This window comes from Diceros bicornis, chromosome 28 (genome assembly GCF_020826845.1).
Source record: "Diceros bicornis minor isolate mBicDic1 chromosome 28, mDicBic1.mat.cur, whole genome shotgun sequence".
In the NCBI taxonomy this organism is placed as follows: domain Eukaryota; kingdom Metazoa; phylum Chordata; class Mammalia; order Perissodactyla; family Rhinocerotidae; genus Diceros; species Diceros bicornis.
Genome location: NC_080767.1, coordinates 14,116,543 through 14,137,540, shown reverse-complemented (window position 1 = coordinate 14,137,540; position 20,998 = coordinate 14,116,543). Strand labels below are relative to the sequence as shown.

The following is a 20,998-nucleotide window of genomic DNA, read 5'->3' as shown; positions in this document are numbered from 1 at the left end:
TCATTTTGGGGCCATCTTTGTCTTATCCCCCAATGCCCAAAACCCTATAGCTTCTCAGTTCATTGAACAACGTGACTCTTTCTCTTTTGCCACTTCTTATCCTCTTATCTCAAATTTTGTCAGTTACCACTTTTGTCTAGCTCTCCTGCTTATTAGCAGCTATATGGTCCAATGCAGAGAGGGAAAGAAGTCTTCATTACAATCTGATCTCGAAGTCCAAGAGGAATTCTCTGCTACCGTGTTAGCTCTATTTTATCAGATTAAAACTTAGGGTTTATTACTAGGGAACATTTCAGTTATCTTTGTTTCATTATATGCCAAATCCAGAAAAGTTATGCCAGCTGGTAAATAAGACCTGTTTCTCTACATTATACAAAATCACACAAAAAAGAAAAGGTAGCACTTTATTAAGGGAGTTCATGTGACAAAATGCCAATCTAGTTTATTTAGAAAATATTACATTGAATGAAATTTCTTTTGAATAACCTTTTCTTACCTCAGATGTGAGAAATATACATTTCTACTTTTATACATGCTGTACTTTACTTATTTATTCAAAAAATATGTATTGAGCATCTACTATGTGTAACATTCTATTCTAGGTCTTTGGGATGTTGTAGGGTAAGAAACAGACAAGTTCCTACTCCCAAAGAGCTTATATGTGTTGTGGACACAAACAATACTTAAAAGAACAAATTAAAAATGAATATACATCATGTCATGTGCTGATTAATAATCACTTTAAATAATAATTAATAATGTACTTATTTTCGGTTACAAAGTGCTTTTTAGAACACCTTTTGCCTTTATTATTTTCTAAAGTTTTAATAGTGAGGAAATGTTTTGCTGGGATTTCCTAAGAGATTTTCAAATTTTTACATTTCCATTATAGTATTTTTTATAACCACAAGCATGTTTTATTTCTGCAGTTAGGACAAAAACTAATAAGAACAACAGAAACCAAAATATTTCTTTCATATAGTTTTGAATGACACCTGGTGAATTTGTTTTCACATAGTGATTTTCTCTATTTAAATTTCGTGTCTCCAGCAGCTTTGAATACTGAATCACATGGTGTATCAGTATTCATATTCCATCAGAGAAGTGTTTCCTACCCAGCACGCTCATCACAGCAGCTTTTACATCCTTGTTCCTCAGAGTATAGATGAGAGGATTGAGCACGGGGGTCATCACTCTATAGAAGAGTGAGATGAGGGCCTCAACGATGTCTTGATTATCTGTACCAACAGAGCTTTAGACTTGGGCTTTGTGTACATGAAGAAGATGGCTCCACAGAGTATAATCACCACTGTCAGGTGGGCGGAGCAGGTGGAGAAGGCCTTACGTTTTCCTTCAGTGGAAGGGATCCTCAGAATAGTGGCAACAATAAAAATGTAAGAGATGGAAATTACCAGCAATGGAATAACCAGAACAATCAGATTTGACCCTGCCATACTGATCACATTGATTGAAATATCAGCACAGGCCAGTATTAAGATAGCCAGAATTTCACAGACAAAGTGATTAATGACATTGTTAGCACAGAATGGTAATTGCATTGTGAGAAATGTCTGCACCACTGAGTCCACAAGACCAGCAACCCAGGATCCAGCTGCCATGGCCACGTAGGCACTTTTGCTCATGATGACAGGGTATCTCAGTGGGTAGCAGATAAGTGCCATCACACCTAGAAGCATGCACTCTGTGGCCCCCATGGCAAGGGAGAGAAATATTTTCACCGTGCACCCAGAGAAGGAAACACTTTTCCTTCCTGTCAGGAAGCTGTCCAGAATTAGTGGGACAGAGGAGCTTGTGACGCAAATGTTCAGGAAGGAAAGATTACAGAGGAACAAATACATGGGAGTGTGCAAGTGAGAATCATAGATGATTACTGACATGAGGACTCCATTTCCTAGCAGGATCAAAATAGATTAAATCCCTTGCTTTTAAAGATACCTCAAGACAGACTAAAGACTTGACAGGCCTCTTCATTTACCAGAATTAAAAGCTGAGTGATAGAGTCAAACCTCTGAGGGGGTGGAACTGGAAAGAATCCAAATGTGTTTCCACAGGTGAATAGATTAACAAACTGTAGTATATCCATGCAATGGAATACTACTCAGCAATAGCAACTTGGATGAATCTCAGAGGCTTTATGCTAAGTGAAAGAAGCCAGACACCAATGGCTCATATGATTCCATTTACATAACATTCTGGAAAAGGTAAAACTATAGGGATAAAAGGCATATTAGTCTTTGCCAGGATTTATGAGTGAGTGAAAGAGAGTGACCATAAAGGGATAGCACAAGGGAGTTTTAGGATGATAGAAGAGTTCTATGTCCTGGTTGTGGTGATAATTGCATGAAGCTATACATGTTTTAAAATTGATAGTACTGTGCACTAAAAGAGCCAAAATCAATTTTACTGTATGTTTTACTACATGATAATTTTTTAAATAGAATTTAAACATTCCTCTATCTCCCACCAAAAAGAAGATATTTGCATTGTAACAAGACTTCAGATTATTGGGCATTACATGAAATGCACCCAGTTTCTGGGCCATCAGGCAGTCAATAAACACTGGTTGGGTTTATTGCTGACCATTTTCCCATCAGATTGACATACTTCTTTAAAGTGTTTTGATATGTAATGGGTTACTGTTGAGTCTTCCTGACGTAGGAGCTAGGCTGCCTTTGTGAGTTAATTAGCCAAATCTCTGATATAATGCACTCAGTGTTGCTCTTATAGTTCATTAAAAAATCTGGATAATTATGGACCACAAGCAGGCTTGAGTTTGAGCCTAGCCTTTGCTACATATTAATTGTATGACTTTAGCCTTGAAATCTCTTAGCTGAATTTAGTTAAGTTCCCTATCTTTAAAATGATAATAATTTGGGGGTTTAAAAAAGGTAATATGTGAAAAAAACCTCACAAATTTGCTGGCCCAGAAAAAGTGATCAACACGATAGCTTCTCCCTCATACTTCTTTTCCTGTATTGTTTATTTCTTCACTCCTTTCGCTTTTCTCCTCTTCCCCTTCCCTATTTTCTTTTTCACTCCTTCTCATTGGGTTCATGGAAAATTTTTATACACGCGCATTGGTGAACATGGGCTTTTAGTTAGGAAATTACTATTATTATTTTTTTAAATTCTTTGAACGCTTAAAGGTAAAAGAGAGAAAGTGAAATGGAATGAGAAAACCAAACCATTCTGGTAGAAACCATTCTTTTCAAAGGGGCTTTCTGGTGACCCAAGGCTTGAGCTACTTTTTTTTGTGCTCACCTTGATAATGTATGTGGTCATCCTTCTGGGCAATGGCACCCTTATTTTAATCAGCATCTCGAACTTGCACACCCCTATGTAGGAGAACCTCTCCTTCTTGGACATCTGCTACACCACCACCTCCATTCCCTCTACACTGGTAAAGATCCTCTCGGAAAAAAAGACCATCTCCTTCTCTGTCTGCACTGGAGATATCTCTGGACTGTCCATGGGGACAACGGAGTGTGTGCTCCTGGGCATGATGGCCTTTGACAGGTATGTGGCTAACTGCAACCCTCTGAGATAGTCTGTCAACATGAGTAAGAATTCCTATGTGCCCGTGGCAGCTGGGTCCTGGTTTGCAGGAGTTGTCAACTCTGCAGTACAAGCTGCATTTGTGGTACAATTGACCTTCTTTAGGAATAACGTCATCAATCATTTCTCCTGTGAAATTCTGCCTGTTATGAAGATGGCCTGTGCTGACATCTCTGGCAAAGAGTTCATCATGCTTGTGGCCACGACATTGTTCACACTGATGCCCCTACTCTTGATCGTCATTTCTTACTCGTTAGTCATTTCCAGCATCCTGAAGATCTGTACTTCTGAGGGGAGAAGCAAAGTCTTCTCCACCTGCTCAGCCCACCTGACTGTGGTGATCATATTCTATGGAACCGTTCCCTTCATGTACATGGAGCCCAAGTCTAAGGAGACTCTTAATTCAGATGACTTTGATGATACTGAGAAACTTATATCCACATTCTATGGTGTGATGACTCCCATGATGTATCCTTTAATCTACAGTCTCAGAAACAAGGATGTGAAGGAGGCAATAACATATCTGTTTAACCAAAGGTTCTTTAGCAAGTGAATGGAAATGGTATTAGATTGCGAACACATTAAACATTGTTGAAACTTGAGAATTATGTTGCAATTTTTGTTACTTTTACTTTTTTTCCACTTTCATTTATTATTTAAAAAAATTTTATAATGACATATAGCATGTCATTATTATTGAGTGCTCATTATAGAGAATTGGCAAGATACAGGACAGTAGGAGGAGGAACAGAGAGAGAGATCACCTATTACTCTAACTCTAGGAGATGGCTACCTTTAAACATTTTGAACAATATCTTTGATATTCCGTATTTATTTCAGTATTGGAACTGAGTGTTATATGTCTTTTTATGTTTCTTTTTTACGTAACATGATTTCATAGGCAACACTTCATTAAATCTTTCAAAACTAATAAAGTTTTCTGTTGTGAAAAAAGCAAAACAGAAAAACCCCAAAACACTGCACCCAGATTTTCCAGTGGAGAGCCTTGTGAGGTAGTTTCTCATCAATCTCCAAATCCTCCTAAGCCATTAAAAACTTTTCTTGTTCAATATTTAGAATATTTTTCCTGTGGAACCATAAGGAAAGAGCTTGATTGTGAGGGCAAGTAGAGGGATGGTGTAATAGAAAGAGAGATTTCCAGACAGGAAAATTTACAGTAGTATTAAAACTTTAAAAATATTTTTTGTTAAAATTATTTCCAAAACTAATTTAACACTTATTTACTTTCTTTACAAGACAGAATGAAACCTGGTCTCAAATTTTTAAAATTTAATTTAAATTATGAATTTCCAATAGTGTAATTACTAAAATAGTTTACTTGGAGTCTATTCACATATGTAATGCTAATTGTCCTCTGTCTAGGTAGTTACATGCTATTAAACTTTCTGGTTCTACAATAGTCTTAGTTTTACAACTTTTTGTTCATCTCTAACTATGAGGCATTAAATCATTATTCTTTTTTACTTCCAAGATGTCTACTTTGGCATTCTTCTTTCCAAAGACCTTCTGATACGTTGGCTCTAACTGCTTTGGACTTGGAATCAAATAACTGATTTTTAAAGCTGTTTGAAAATTAAATGTAAACAACTTCTGAGCCAAATACCGCTGATAAAGGTAGAGCAAAATTTTTTCCTGTGTCCCATTGGTTCTCCATCAACGAAGTCTGTTTCTGATCCAAGAGGAATCTGTTATAGGGAATGCTGGATCTACCTTCTAGATGGTTTTTACATTTGATTTTTGTCTGGGGTTTATATTTCTTTTCTCTGTTATGGTAACCTTAAACTTTAAAAAAAATTACTTTGATCATTTTCTGTCTTCTTGATCTGAATTTTACACTTCAAATTTTTGTGTTAGATTTTAATGTTTATTTTAGTATTACATACCTTTTATTTTCTTTCCTTGCTATCGTATTAACTTCAGAATTTTTTATTTTAAATTTTGTGTTGTTTAGCTTATATTTCTTTTAGAATTTTAGAAATTTTAAGATGTTAAGTTATTTGGTTTTATTCTTTTATACTGTTCGATTGCTTTAGCTTTTTAATACAAATTAAAATCCCCTGTTATTTAGTTAATTTTTATTTAGATTTTAAAATACTCTTGGTTTTTTATTTAATCCTTTAAAATTTTTTTAATCTTGTTTTTACTTTTAACTGTAAAGTAGAATATCCATTTTTCTCCACTGAGTTCAGAAATGAGGCAATGGGGAGCATTATATAGAACACCACACCACAAAGAGGGAAGTTGAATGGCTCCTTTATTTCATGGCTATTCTACTTCTGTCTCTGTCTCCTTATATCAATCTTTTAGCTCTCTTTGGTAATTATTTTCTGAGAATTTCCCCCAAGATTTAAAGAACCAAGAGTTAATCCTTCCCAGATCCTTTATCTAACTAAAAAACAAAAACAAAAAAAACAACAAAAAAGAAAGACCTAAATGACTTCTGTCTTCCTTTTGGAATGCGTGCTTTCTCAAACTATATGGGGGGATAAAATGTTTTAAGATGTCGTTTCTCCAATATAGTATAAAGCTGTTAGATTTGGATAAACTGAGCCAAAATTTGTCTTAAACCAGAAGCTGTCAGCATACTCAAGGAGGTCATGAAAGATTTAATTGAGATTTTGTATCCAGGTTCAAAGTCTACTTTTACATCAAATATATTTTTTCCAAACCACAGTAGAGATTTTGTATTCTGGTTCAAAGCCTACTTTTACATCAAATATATTTTTTCCCAAGATGAAGTTCTTGGAAATTTCTTTTCTGGAAAGGTCATATATATTATTTTTTGAATTTTTCCTGTGCATTACTTTCTTTCATCATAATGGTCAATGAGAAGCTGGCTAGTACTCAGTTTATCCAAAATAAGATTTTTTAAAAATGGCATCAGAGTTGTTTCACTGATTCAGTTTTCCAACCTTGTTGGATTCAGTACTGGTCATTCTATACCTGCCCAGAAAGTGGAACCACTGTATTGCAGATTGGTCCTTCTTTGGAAAATACTTAGGGAATAGAGAGACCAGCAATTTTTAACCTTTAGTTGACTTTCTTAGGAGAGAACAATGTGCCATGCAGAGAGAGATATAATACCTGCAGTCTCTTCAGAGACTCCTGGTTGTGGCTGATCATCTCTTGTTCCAGACCACTATCTAGGCTTCATTGCTAATCATTTCTGCCTGTTCTTCAATGTCATCGTCATTGAGCAGTTCTTTGTCCAGTTTGTTTCATCCCGTGCATGGATTCACCTTCCTTTCATTCCCTGAACTACAGCTAGCTCTGGGCTTCTGTTTACTAACTGAAGATTTAAGGAAGATACACAAAAGGGAATAACAATACAGAAAAGGAAAAAAGAAAACCCTAACTAGAAATCAGATCTCACTGTTCCTAACCTCCACCATAAGTTTTCATGAAGATCCCTTATCGTCCACCTCTCTCCTTAGCCTCTGGTCTCCTGTTATTTTAACAGAGGTTCATTGTGCCTCTGACTAGAATTATATCTTAAATTTGTTATTGCTCTGACTCCCAGGGCAGAGAAAATTTCCCCAGCCTAACTCCCTGAACTTAGGTCTGATCTTTGGAAGTGATATGTTGTAAGACAAAGCTGAAGTAGTTGCTGTCAGCCAGGACACCAACAGTACTGCTTTGGGGTACTGGTAACAAAGTATGAAGTCTATATTTTCATAAAACATCTTGTGGCATGGGAGCATTATGGCTCTAATGGAAACAATCTTGGAAGGGTGACCATATGTCTCTATTTGCTCATAACTAGTCTAGTTAATACCAGTTGCCCTGGTGTAATTAGTAATAGTTCTCCCTTTCATTGTCAAAAGTGTCCTAGTTTGTATGATATAACATATGGTCACCCTAAACAGTAGGGACTATTAGAGGCAGCAGGAGCATCAGATTCCAGGGAAGTGATAGGAATAGCAGATCATAACATTGTGATGGCAGTGTCCTGAGGGGGACTGAGTGGACCCATAATATTGAGCACATGTGAGATACCCCTGGGGAGTCTTCAAATTAAATAGGTGGGTCTTTCATTGACTTTGGAGACACTCCCTTTGAAAACATACTACAAATTGGATTTTAAATTGTCACTGAAAAATAGTGCGGTACCCACTAGATGGATCTCTAGGCTTTCTTTCAGGCAATAATTCATTAGAATGGTTATTATTTCTGGTAGCTCTTTGTCAGGATAATAAAACTGTATCATCTGTTTATAAAAAAATTGTTTGTCCTTTTCTTCCTTATTATGAAGGGACTGGCAACCAACTCATCTAAAATGATACGTGATCACTAAATAACAAGTTAAAAAATGAGGGTCCAAAACAAAGATTTTCTGTTGTTCTATCTATTTGCGTATCTCATTGCTTAAAGACATGCCTCTATAAGACATCCTTGATATTTTTCTTGCTAATGGCCTTTTAAGGCCATGATAGTTTGCCTATTGTTTTAAAAGCTAAATAACATGGAATCTTCAAAAATGAGATGTCATTTGTGGTTCCATATATTCTGAAGTAGCTTGAAAATGTCAAGATGTGTTTGCCGTGACTCTGAAAAGACTGACATTAAAACCACACTTTCCACTCTCCACTAGATTGGAGAAATAAGATTCTGGAATCTGTATAAACCTTGGACAAAATGTACTTATTTAATATGATCTTGAGTTATCGCATCCCTGAAATACCTTGTGTTCTGAAGGGTAATGAGTTTCTCAAGTTTCTATGAATGGTCTATTTACTGCTTTTTTTAGGTTACTCTGAGGCTCTCTGGAAACTATGCTGCACACAGAGAATGGACGCTGAGAAAAGATCAACTGAGGCTACAAGTAAACTAATAGTTTTTCTTGCCGAATTTGTCCATGGGCAGATGTAGATTTTTGTCCAGAGCCTGCCTGATACCCATGGAAAATATTGGTCTGAAAAATAAAATTTGTCAAGCATTTACCTGCTGTTAAGTTTTGGTAAAATTGGATAGAATTTAATAAAGTAATACATTCATACTTATTGAGGAATATAGGTGTGCTCATTTTTGAATGTTTGGATCCAGTTAGAAGGGATGTCAGCCTACCTTTAATAACACTGACTCAATTAGTGTAGATAAGAACAGTTTCTTATCTTCTCTGGAAATAAATCCTCAGGTAAACTTTTATCATCTTAAGTTTTTAAAAAAACTCTATGATATGTGAAAGCCCATTAACTAGACCCCAGGCAGAAAGTAGCTTTGGACATATAATCTTCAGGACCATTGATCTTGGTCTGTGTTAAGTATATGAAGCTTTCTACCGAGGTCTAGGGCCTCCATCATCTTGACACAAATAATTCTGTCACCAACTAATTGCCCAAGTATCTCAAAGGAGGTTTCAAAAGCACTTAACAGTTTCTCAAAGTTTTTTTTAGTTAGGTTTCAATCACCAACTGCCTGGAACCAGTCCAAATCCCACTACAAGAGCAACAGTTGCACAGATGGGCTGAAAAATGCCCAAAAGTTATCTTTGTTTCATTTTAATGCTAGTGTCTGTGCCCCAGGAGGAGCTTAAGCCTTATTAGCATAACATGTGATATATTCAAAAGCATGCTTTCAAACCATGCCTGAGTGAGCTTCTACCTACCTCTACATGTGATGATGAAAGTTCTCTTTTGAATATTCATTTCCCACCCAAAATTAAAGGCACTTGTTTTTCTTTGCTTGGGAGCCACAGATTTGGAAGTGATTCCCTGTGGTCTCCTTATTTGCTGAAAATAAATTGTATTTTGTGTGACAATTACTTCTGGTGAAGGTTTTGATTTCAACTCACCTAGAAGTGAACCCATTTTGTTTTGGTAACAATTCTATCTCAGAATTGCTCATCTTGCAGATCTATTGGCCTGATCAGATCTACTCAGATAATGTATTATAATGATGTTTTTCACAATTTACTTTGAAATTTGTAATTTACTTTACATTTATTAGACACCGGATAGTGACCAAGTGTTTTTTACTTATTTTTCTTTTCTCTGTTCTATCTCACTAAAATAATTAGAAATGTGTTTTGTAGGATTCCTGGGAGCTCATTTATATCTGGTACTAAGAAAATGAGCTTTATGTTTGCTATACTATTTTGGAGCAAGAAATATTTTATGTTTTCTGCAATCTGCTTGTTTGTGTTACAAGGGGAATCTTGATTTTTAAGGAATCTAAAACCTAGTTTTAAATAGTCCATAGCCATTTTCGGGCAACAATAAATTTTTCAAATAAAGTTGTCTCATATTACCTTATTTTTTTCTCAGCTCCTGAATGCTCTAATGTAATAGTAAATATTGAGGAGCTCTGCAACAGCTATATCCAGGGGTGAAAATTTCTTCCTAATCTACAGTGTCTATTGTAAGCAGAATAGGTTAGCATGAGGGGGCGAATGCTGATATACTCTAATGTAGTAGATGTTGCAGAGAAGAAAGCTGGAAGCAAACTTCTCTTCACAATAGTTCATCTGTTGGGTCCCCAAAAGAGATTTGATTCAATTCAAATATAATTTCTCGTGTCTAATATTTTCTTAGCATTCTTCTAGGAAAAGATGATATATTGGTGAACAGACAAACATTCCTACCCTCCTAGGGCTTACAGTCTAGTCAGGGAGACAGATAAAAAAATGTAAAAGGAAAGTTAACAATATTGAACATCTGAGTGGAGTATCTAATGGTTCCATTAAGAAAAGCAGAAAAGCTGGATAGTATAATTTTTTTTTTAATGAAGACGATTGTTTCTGAGGAAGTCAGTATATGTGGAGATAAGATTCTGGAGAGAGAGGACACTCAATTAAGTGAGCCACGCATTCTGTTCTCTTCTTTTTTTTCTCTTGGGACATTTGCTGATTCTCCATTGTTGCCTGTAGATAGGCTAGAAACTGGGCAGATGCACGCTGCTAAGAGGCAGAAAAGTGAGACAAGAGTTTGACAATATCACGAGTCTGGCAAGAAAAACTTGAATTTTGGACCTGCCGAGACATCCCATTCTGAAACGTAGAGAGACTAAGGTCCTGAATACAATAGAGGTACAGATAAGTGATCCCAACAGTTGTCATTGGTTCTCCACATGAGGCCTTTGCTGATTTTTAGGCTTCTCAGAGTAAGAGGCCTGGGAATAGAGCAAAAAGAGATTAAACACATTAGCTGAGGTTTTGGCAGTTCCGTAGTGCTTTTGAGATAAAAATAAAAATCTGAGACCCATGAAGGAGAAATCTCCCTTACACAAACTCCAGCATCTCTGTTCAGACCCTAGAGGGATAAACCTAAAAAGGGAGGTGAACCAGATTTTGGCTAAGCCTTACAAAATGTGAAATCCAAATCTAAATTATCTCAATCCCTCTTTGATATACGGCAGTCTCTCCCACTCCAGGTTTCTACAAGCGGATAAAGTGAATTCTCTTTCTATAAATAAAACATCACCCAGAGATTCTGCATTTTTTCATACACAATATCTGGCATTTAATAAAAAAAATACCAGGCATACTAAGTTACAGGATCAAAAGACAAAAACAGACAATTGAAGACTCTCAGGTGGTCCAAATATAGGAGTTACCAGGCACAGATTTCAAAGTAACTGAGGTTAACATGTGCCTCAAGATACATAACAAGATGAGGAGTTCACTAGAGAAGAAGTAATTATACAAAAAATCAAGTCGAAACTATGGGTCTCAAGGATACAATTGGAATTAGGAACTAATAGATGAATTTAAGCATAGATTATGCAATATTGAAGAAAGGCTTAGCAAATTAGAATATAGATCAGTAGAAAATATCCAGATTAATACATGGAGAAGATAAAGGAAGGAAAATACAGAAAGGACTGTAAAAGCGATTTAGGACATGTTGGAAAAGGCTAACATATATATAACTGAACACTCAGAGGGAGAGGAGAAAGAGGAAATGAGGTAGAAGAGCAAATGGCTAATACTGAATGATTTTCTCAAACTTATGCAGAAGATCAAGCCACAAATTCAATGAGATCTACAATGTCACGAAGAGCAAGTTAAAAGAAAGCCACATTTAAGAAAATCATTGTAAAATTTCAGAAACTAACAATAAAGATAAATATGACAAATAGCCAAAGGAAAAACAAAGACATTTCATCAAAGAAGCAGCAACAAAACTTAGAGGTAACTTCTTAATAGAAACAATGGATACTAGAATATAAAGAACAGCATTTTTATTTTTATTTATTTTTTAATTCAGAAGGAGATTTATTTATGTAACAAAAATTATGAAAACAGTAATACATAAAGACAGTTCAGGCTGGGTACAATTTGTTTGAAAGACAGTAGTAATATTGGAATAAATAATATAGTTCATGTGCAAGAACATAATATAAGGAATCTTGGACTCCACCAATGAACAAAGAATGTTTAGAAACTTAGTTCTAAGAGTACTTACATTTCCATTTACACAGACTTCAGGTGTTTAATCATATTTCTTAAAAGATAGAAAACTGGTTCCTAAGCTTCAGCCATACCACGTAAATAATGAAGTGAATAATATTGAAGAACAGCGTTTTTAGAGTGTTGAGAGAAAATAATTGCCAACCAATAATTATATACTCAGTGAAAATATCCTTCAAAAGTGAATAAAAAATGAGAACAGTCCCAGACCCTTTCTTCCAACCCCCCCCCCAAACAAACACATTATTCATCTCTAGCAGACTTGCCTTGAAAGAAATCCTAAATGGATAACTCTTCAGGTGGAAGGAAAATGAGCTCAGATAGAAACAAGTATTAAAGCATAATAAGCATGGGGATGGATGAATATAAGGGTCAATCTAAATGAATATCAAGTGTAACAAACAACAATTACAATGTTTTCAGCTTCTCTGTTATATGTAGAAGTAAAACTTATAATAACAATAACACAAAAACTATGAGTGATTAAGTGGAGTTAAATGTTTAGCACTTTTTAGGAAGTGATAAAGTATCAATAGACAAATTATAATCTTAAAATCAAGGATATATATTTTTACCTCTAAGGTAGCATCCCCCCCCTAAATAGTAGGAAAAATAAACAAATGAAATTGCTCCAAAAAAAGCAAGAAAGGAGAGACAAAGGGTAACAGAACATTTGGGACTAAGAAAACCAAAAGGAAAGTGTTAGATAAAAACCCATATATATCAGTATTTATAAAAAATGAAGTAAAAGATGACAAGAATGCATGCTGTATTAATTCCATATCTCAATATGAAAGGTAAAAATGTATGACTTCTAGAAAGCAAGGTAAGAAGCATGGACTATTCAGAATATTCTCCTATGGATAAAAAATGGGATAGACAAAAGAATAAAATTGTGATTCTTTTAAGAAGGGTAAGTGAGTCAATGTTGGATAGGTAATGAAAGCATCTATTGCTATCTCAGCCTTACATTGCTACAATGATGCAGCAGAATACACGATCATAAAATCTCAGTGGCATATCAAAATAACCATTTATTAAAGTCTACAAGCAACGGCTTATCTGGGCTTGAGCCACGTCTTAACTAGATTATCTTTGCCTCTCAAATCAGCTGTGAGTTGGCTTATTGATTGCTTCTGGGCTCACTCATTTGTTGGGGATTGACTGACTGCTGGCTCAGCTAGGGTGGCCTCGGCTGTGGCACTGGGACAACTCACTTCTGCTTAATGTGCATTTCATCCTCCAGTTGGCTAACTGGGATATATTCTCATGACAATAGCAGAAATGGAAGAGAGAGAGCTAACCTAATTGTATAAGTGTGTTACAAGTCTCTGCTTGCATTATATTTTCTAATGTCCAGTGACCAAATCAAGTCACATGCCTAGAGCTAAAATCAGAGTAGGTAGGCCTAGTAAGGAGTGAAGAATTGAGGTCATTAATGCAGTTAATATACCATGACTGTATAAGATCGCTTGGCTAGTCAATAGTTGAACTGAGGTTCAATCCACAACTCTTTTACTTTAAGTCCAGTACTCATTCTAAGGCATTACTTCTTCAGGGATTATTATATAATCTTTATAAAAACACAAATATTGTGCTAGGAACTTAGTCTATTCAAGGGGCATTTGATAGTAATAAATTTTCTGATTGATGAATGCTCTTTCTTCATTTTGTGGCCATTTAAAGCTCGGTAAGGATATCTTCTATTACTCAGATACCTGAGATATTTGGAGAGATTTCTGAAACTAAATAGGTAACTTTACAAGCTCAGAGGCCATATGGGAAGACATTTCTACAGTTCCATTAATTACAATGTTTGCTGTGTAATTCAGGGGCCATTTACAGAAGGAATGGAGTAGGTAAATCGCCTCCTCCAGTTCTGCTTGCACAAATGCTGCTCAAGAATCAGGCTTTTACTGGGAAAAATGACAGGAAATAATTTAAAACTTTTTATATAATTTTTTTGTCCTGACTCAATTAATGTAATTTGGAGAATCACACCCTTGAGAACTGGTAAGTTTCTTAACTGCTTTATGTTTCAGAATTACAAAATTAAATTTTTAAGGGAGTTAGAAGATCTCTAACTTTTGCAACAGGAGACCTTTTAGCAACAGGAGATTTTTGTAGTCTTAGTGCCAGGGATAATCCTTTGGAAGTTTTTCGGAGCAGATCGTAGCTGGTGATTTGGCAGAACAAATCTTCATGTCATGATTTTTCTTAAGAAATTATTTTAAAATTTTTAACTAATAGAAACTATGTATGTTGAGACTTTATGAGTCAGGCAAGGTTTGGATTGATTTTTTGCAAACCAAGACCATCCATATACTTTCTCGTTACAATCTTCTGAATGAAATACCTCTGCACTCCCAACTTTAATATAGTTTTCATAGAATATTATCATAATTACAAAATTCAGAATTTTTCACTATTTTGAGCACTGCACCAGATTCACAAGAAAAGACTGTGCTGAAGATCAACTTTAACTCTAAATACCGAAGCCAAGAAGGCTTCCTTCTTAGCCAAGAAGGAAGATGCTCATCACATGCGCTGAGGTAAAAGGGAGCAGACATTATTTATATCTTTCTGTATTCTTAAATTTACAAAATAAACGGGTCTCAGCTAGGTTATGAAACCAGAGTAGAGATATTTCCATTAAAAAGAAATTCTAGTTGGTAGGAAATATATTGTGTTGAAGAAATGAGTCCTGATTATGGGATACAACTTTTGGCTATAAGGTCCAGATTTTCTTTTACCTCAGTTAAGTCATAAACCCCTCCAAGCATCTCTGAACTTTAAAATGAGAAGGTTGGATAGGAAGTTCTCTGAGTTTATAGTAGCTCTGATATTCTAGGAAAGAAGGAGTGGAATGTGTTGGAAAACATTTAATTATCTTAAATATTTAAGAAAATTAGAAACTCTTTTAGAAAAAGAGAAAGTATCTACATAAAATGACGGGATAGGTGAGACTCTGACAAAGAAATAAGGCAAGGGTACGGGAATGATGGGGACTCAATCTGCATGAGAAAAGGAGAAGACTCCACTGTTTTGTTTCTGGAAGGGTGGAGAGCAGTGTGGTGAAGAGAGATGAGAAAGGGGAGGGCAAGAGAGGAGCCGGAACAAGAAAACTGGGTGCTGGGGGCACAAGACCACCAGAGAAACCCTCAGTGGAAGTGGTCATGTGTGCTGACCAAAATGTACTTTGGTGATCAGAAGTGTCTAACTTTCACGTGTCTGGAGATAATCAGTAAAGTGTTTCACATTCACCCATGATTGGTGGTTGAAATTTTAGTAGATTATGAAGAACATGTGAAGTATTTTGTCTGTGTCAGTGTGAGCCAGCACTGGAGCATCGTATAGGTAATTATGGTTCTGGAAATCAGGGAGACCATGAAATCACAAATCCTTTGTGATTTTTTTGAAATATTAGAGAGGCCATGGTATTAGGGTGGTTGAGGGAGAATTTAAAACAAATGGGTCTAGATCTCTGAGATCTGCACAAGATAGGAATTATCATCCTCCTTTTATAGTCTAGACAACCAGGTTTCAAAGAGGCCAAGTGATTTGCCTCATTTTGCATACCTATAAGTAGCATGGTTGGATTTGGGGTCCAGATCTCACACTCTGAGGACAGTGCTCTAATTCCCTACAGAGGAGGATTGTTTCAGAACCGTTTCTATCCCTTCTCAGAGTACAGGTGGTCATTGTCTTTTCCCCCTCTCACTCTACATCAAATGTTTAAAGCTAAGAGCACCTGACCTCTGTTTCTTAATTAAGCTAATTCTTTAATGTCGCAGATAAGATTGCAGACGTACACGACAAGTTGAGAAATCTTCAGGCTTTTATGTCGATGCAGAGAGCTATAGCGAAAATGTACTTTTTTAAACGTATCAAAAACTTACCATGTTCAAGGCAGCAATGTGTTATTAAAAATCTTAAATGTAACTATTACCTGGCTAGTATTATGGAGAATAAGCTCTTGAGAAGCACACAGTCCGGTGTTGGGAGCAGTAGGCAGGTTCACATATGGCTACAGTCCACTGTGCTACACTTGACTAACGTAAGTATGTACAAAAAACGAAGCCATACTTAAGGCTATGTCATATAGTTCTGATGATTGCATAAAATAGGGAATAAAGACAAGATTGGAACTGGGAAGAAAGGGCACTCCAAGTAGATAAGTTGTAGATTAAAGACAAAAAATATAAAATAATATTTTATATAAAAATATAAAATAAGTCCTTATTCAAACACAGCTCTCATGGATGCCAGCTGGATTTGCCACTGTGCTACTATGACATGCCAGTAGCATTTTCTTCAAGGAACTAAAACCCATTTATGGTGGCACCATTGTTGCTGGTAGCTCAATTCTTGTAGGAAGCAGACTAAGACAAACAAACTCTGTTTCCTGAACTCACCCCATTTTAAATGATAAGGAAGCAAAGATAGAAGGATTGTAGCATGCGGAGTCACAAGCTGGTTGTTGTTTCAGACCAGAGTGTGGAGTAGAGTGCGGGGAGATGAGGGTGGAGAATTAGGCAATGATGAGAATGGGAAGCTTGTGTATCTGACATATTTCATTTGAACCCTATCTTGTAGGACAGTGGTTTTTAAACACGTCTCCATATGTGATCAATTATGAGATATATTGCAAGTAATTTGATTTGCAGTATAAATACTTAGTTTTGAGAATGATTTTCTTTTTAAGAAAGTATGGGTTCAAGTTTACTCCTTATTCAAAAATGTCTTCTTGGAGACAGAAATCAGGTAGTGTCATAGTGATTGGACTCTTGTCTATCTTCTATTTCTTTTCCTTAGTGTGCAGCATATCCATCTGTTATCTTAGATAATTTGCAGCTTTATGAAGTGCAACCAAATCCTTTCTCATTGTAAACTTTTACAAAACATTTTTCTTTGCCCAGCAAACCTCCCCTGGTCCTTAAGTGATAAGGTCCAATGCATTTTTTTTGTGTGTGTGTGTGTGAGGAAGATCAGCCCTGAGCTAACATCCGTGCTAATCCTCCTCTTTTTGCTGAAGAAGATTGGCTCTGAGCTAACATCTATTGCCAATCCTCCTCCTTTTTTTTCCCCAAAGCCTCAGTAGATAGTTGTATGTCATAGTTGCACATCCTTCTAGTTGCTGTATGTGGGATGTGGCCTCAGCATGGCCAGAGAAGCGGTGTGTCGGTGCATGCCCAGGATCCGAACCTGGGCTGCCAGTAGCAGAGCGCGCGCCCTTAACCAGTAAGCCACGGGGCCAGCCCCCCAATGCATTTTTTATTGAGCCAGTTTTCAAGTGTCTCACTGAGTAGCACTCCCAACATAGAGTTAGGATTCTTAATCTGTGTTTGCTTACTACCCTGGGACATACTTATATCAAGTTATTATAATTATTTACTTGACTGAGTCTTTGTATTTTATCGTGAGTTGCCTGAGAGCTGCTTTTGTGTAATTCAGCTCTAGGTCTTCAATAACTTATAGTGTATTCAACAAATGTTGGATGCATGAATGAATAACTAATATGGTATTGCCAGGATAATGATCATTTTTTGTTTTGGTAAGGAAGATTGGCCCTGAGCTAACATCTGTCGTCAGTCTGCTTCTTTTTGCTTGAGGAAGATTGTCCTTGAGATAACATCCATGCCAATCCTCCTGTATTTTGTATATGAGATGCCACCACAGCATGGCTTGACAAGCGGTGCATAGGTACACACCTGGGATCCGGGCTACAGAATTGGAGAGCATGAACTTAACCACTACGCCCCTGGTCAGGCCCTGATAATGATCCTTTTAAAGTATCCCTAACAGACACCTCTTGAAAGTTGGTAGAGCTTAAAATTTTATATCTACAATGTATACTTTTATCCACTACTGCAGATGAACAAGAAGGAATAAAGTGGTCACAACAAACTTGACAGTCATTTCAAATTTTATTTTTCTGAGATTTACTCACTACCCCAAAGGTGAAATCACTGTGTCTGTGCTGTGCTTGCTGATGTACTTGATCACCTTGCTGGGTAATATGATTCTGATCTCCATCACCATCCTGGATTCCCGCCTACACACACCCATGTACTTCTTCTTCACCAGCCCCTCCTTTCTTGACATCTGGTATATTTCTCCTGCTCTCCCTCCAATGCTGGCAAACTTTGTTTCAGGGAGAAACACCATCTCATTCTCAGGATGTGCCACTCAGATGTACTTCTCTCTTGCCATGGGCTCTACTGAGTGTGTGCTCCTGTCCATGATGGCGTATGACCGGTATGTGGCCATCAGCAATCCCTTGACATATTCCATCATCATGAACAAGAGAGTTTGTGTGCAGATTGCAGCTGGGTCTTGAGTGACAGGCTGCCTCACTGCCCTGGTGGAAACCATGTCTGTGCTGCATAGGTCTCTCTTTGGAAATAGGATCACGAATCATTTCACTTGTGAAATCCTGGCTCTTTTGAAACTAGTTTGTGTAGATACTTCCGAGATGTAGTTAATCATGCTGGTGATCAGCAGACTTCTTCTTTCTATGCATATGCTCCTCATTGGTATCTCTTATGTGTTCATCTTCTCCAACATCCTAAGAATCAGCTCAGTGGATGGTTGAGGCAAAGCCTTTTCAACATATGCAGTCCAATGACTGTGGTGGTTTTGTCACAGGACAGCTCTTTCCATGTACCTGTTGCCCTCGGTTGTAGATTCACAGGAAATAGATAAATTTATGGCTTTAGTATATGCTGGATTAACCCCCATGTTGAATCCTATCATTTATAGTCTATGCAACAAAGAGATGAAAGTGGCTGTGAAAAAATTGCTGATTAGGAACCCTCTTTGTGCTCTTTTAATCACTAGTAGCAAATAATATCAATAAACATTTATCTAAGGGATAAGTTGTCAATATACACTAGAACATTGGGATACTGGAGAAAGACACTCATTTTAAATGAGGTGTATGATTTCCTAAGTCTCTTCCTTGACCAACCACTGAAACTCTAAAATAATATAGATATATCTTACATAAGCATATCTGATATCTTAAACACATAGGTCTCATGATGAAATTTTAAATTTTTGTTTCCGTTTATATAGTGTCAATGTAACTTTAAGCATTGTTAGTGTATTTTTAAATATTTAAATTGTATACATGTAATATACCAATGTAAGGACTCTAGTAGATTTTTTAGTTAATTTATGACTAACCTCTGTTTTAGGCTGAATTGTGTCCCTCCAAAATTCTTATGTCGAAGCTCTAACTCCCTAGTACCTCAGAACTTGTCTGTTTTTGGAGATATGGCCTTTAAGGAGGTTGACAAGTAAAAATGAGGCTGTTAGTGTGGGCCCTCATACAATCTGAGTTGTGTTATTGTAGGAAGAGGAAATTTGGATACACATAGGTACACCACGGATGCTCGCGCACAGAGGAAAGGACATAGTGAGAAGGTGGCTGTCTGCAAGTCAAGGAGATGTCTCAGAAGAAATCCAACCTGCCAACACCTTGATCTTGGAATTTTAGCCTCTGGAGCTGTGAGCAAATAAATTTCTGTTGTTTAAGCCACCCAAGCTGTGGTATTTTGTTATGGTAGCCTCAGAAAACTAATACAACCTCTTTTTCAGCATAGTTAAGTTTAACGGAAATAATCAAATATTCTGTAAATGTGTAGCTGTGTTTTCCATGTGTGGACATATTTGTGCGTGCAGATATTTGTGTGATGCATATGTCTATGTACAAATGTAAAAGGTCTGCACAAATATATCCTGAATAAAAGTGGGGTGGAGGAGTGCCTCTCAGGAAAAAAATATCGGAGTTCAGTAGTATGTTGTTGGTATTAGGATGCTGATGTTATTTTGTAAATTCAAAGAATCTACAGGGTGTTTCAGTGAACTACTAGTACCCTTTTTTATTGTGCCCTTCCCTGACGCCTGGTTCCTTAAATTCAAGGGTATAAATGAACCCATTGCACTTAGAAAGAAAAGACACGATATCTATGTTATAGAATTGATAATACCCCAAACCCACTAAGTTGGTATAAAATATTGAAATATATGAATATACCTTATTATATAAACCACAATATACAAAGAATTAAAAAATGTACTCTCAGCAGCTTTCATAGTGTTTCTATATCCCCTCTGGACCCGATGACTAAATGTGAAGTCGATGTGCAAAACTTATTTGCTCTTTATCATGGAGTTGTCACCAGAGTCAGTAGAATTGTTGTGATGGCTTGGACCCAGGTGAAGGTTGCCCACTGGTGTAGAAGAAACAGACAGAAGATGTTCTGGGATTAACTTCAGGGCATGTGAGAAAATCATACCAAAGATTTATCTAGTCTGTCCAGAGGGTGACAACCTCTTCAAGGCAGTAGTTATATTGGGGTCAATGTATTGATCATCATTATCCAATGAGAGTCCTTGAAAGCAATGATCTATGCTTACTGGAAGAGTAATAGAACAGTGAGAGAATGGAGGTAACAGAAAGAAGAAGGAGGGTATGCATAAGTAACAGCTAACACAGTAATAAGACAATGCAACCAGTCATATTCACTAATTCTACCCTCATTCAAAGATTTGACCTTCACTGCTTGGATAATGGCAGGGTGAAACTGATCTATGGATCAGGAGGTAGAAAGTATTCAAGACTCATAAGCCTCTATTTCTATATGCAGCCTTTCTAAGTAAAGTTTGCATTCCTTTTAAAATATTCTGTTATCTGGCCTTGGGTTTACTATCTCCAAGTGAGTACTTCTTTGCAATTGACTTCACTATCTACCTTTAAGCTTTTGGTGATGCCCTCACTTTATGAAGACCTCTTAGGACTTTTGAAAGGATCATAGGCATTAGTATTGTGGTTTGCTTTGCCTGATTTGTGTCCACTTCAGTAGCACGCACACTAGATCACCATGGATCTCTCATTCTTTTATTGCCTATGACTAGTTTTCATATTTCGTAATTGGTTATTTTAATACGTGTAGTATCAGGATGGGATTAGCATTACTTATTACTTTT

General features: G+C 36.6%; 3 pseudogenes; 2 read left to right on the top strand and 1 right to left on the bottom strand.

Moving 5' to 3' along the window:
- Window positions 1-1,086: 1,086 nt before the first annotated feature.
- LOC131393792 (olfactory receptor 13C8-like) lies at window positions 1,087-1,925 on the bottom strand (annotated as a pseudogene).
- A 1,261-nt stretch (window positions 1,926-3,186) lies between these two features.
- On the top strand, window positions 3,187-4,129 carry LOC131393182 (olfactory receptor 13C9-like; annotated as a pseudogene).
- A 13,723-nt stretch (window positions 4,130-17,852) lies between these two features.
- On the top strand, window positions 17,853-18,854 carry LOC131393176 (olfactory receptor 13F1-like; annotated as a pseudogene).
- The last annotated feature ends 2,144 nt before the right edge of the window (window positions 18,855-20,998 follow it).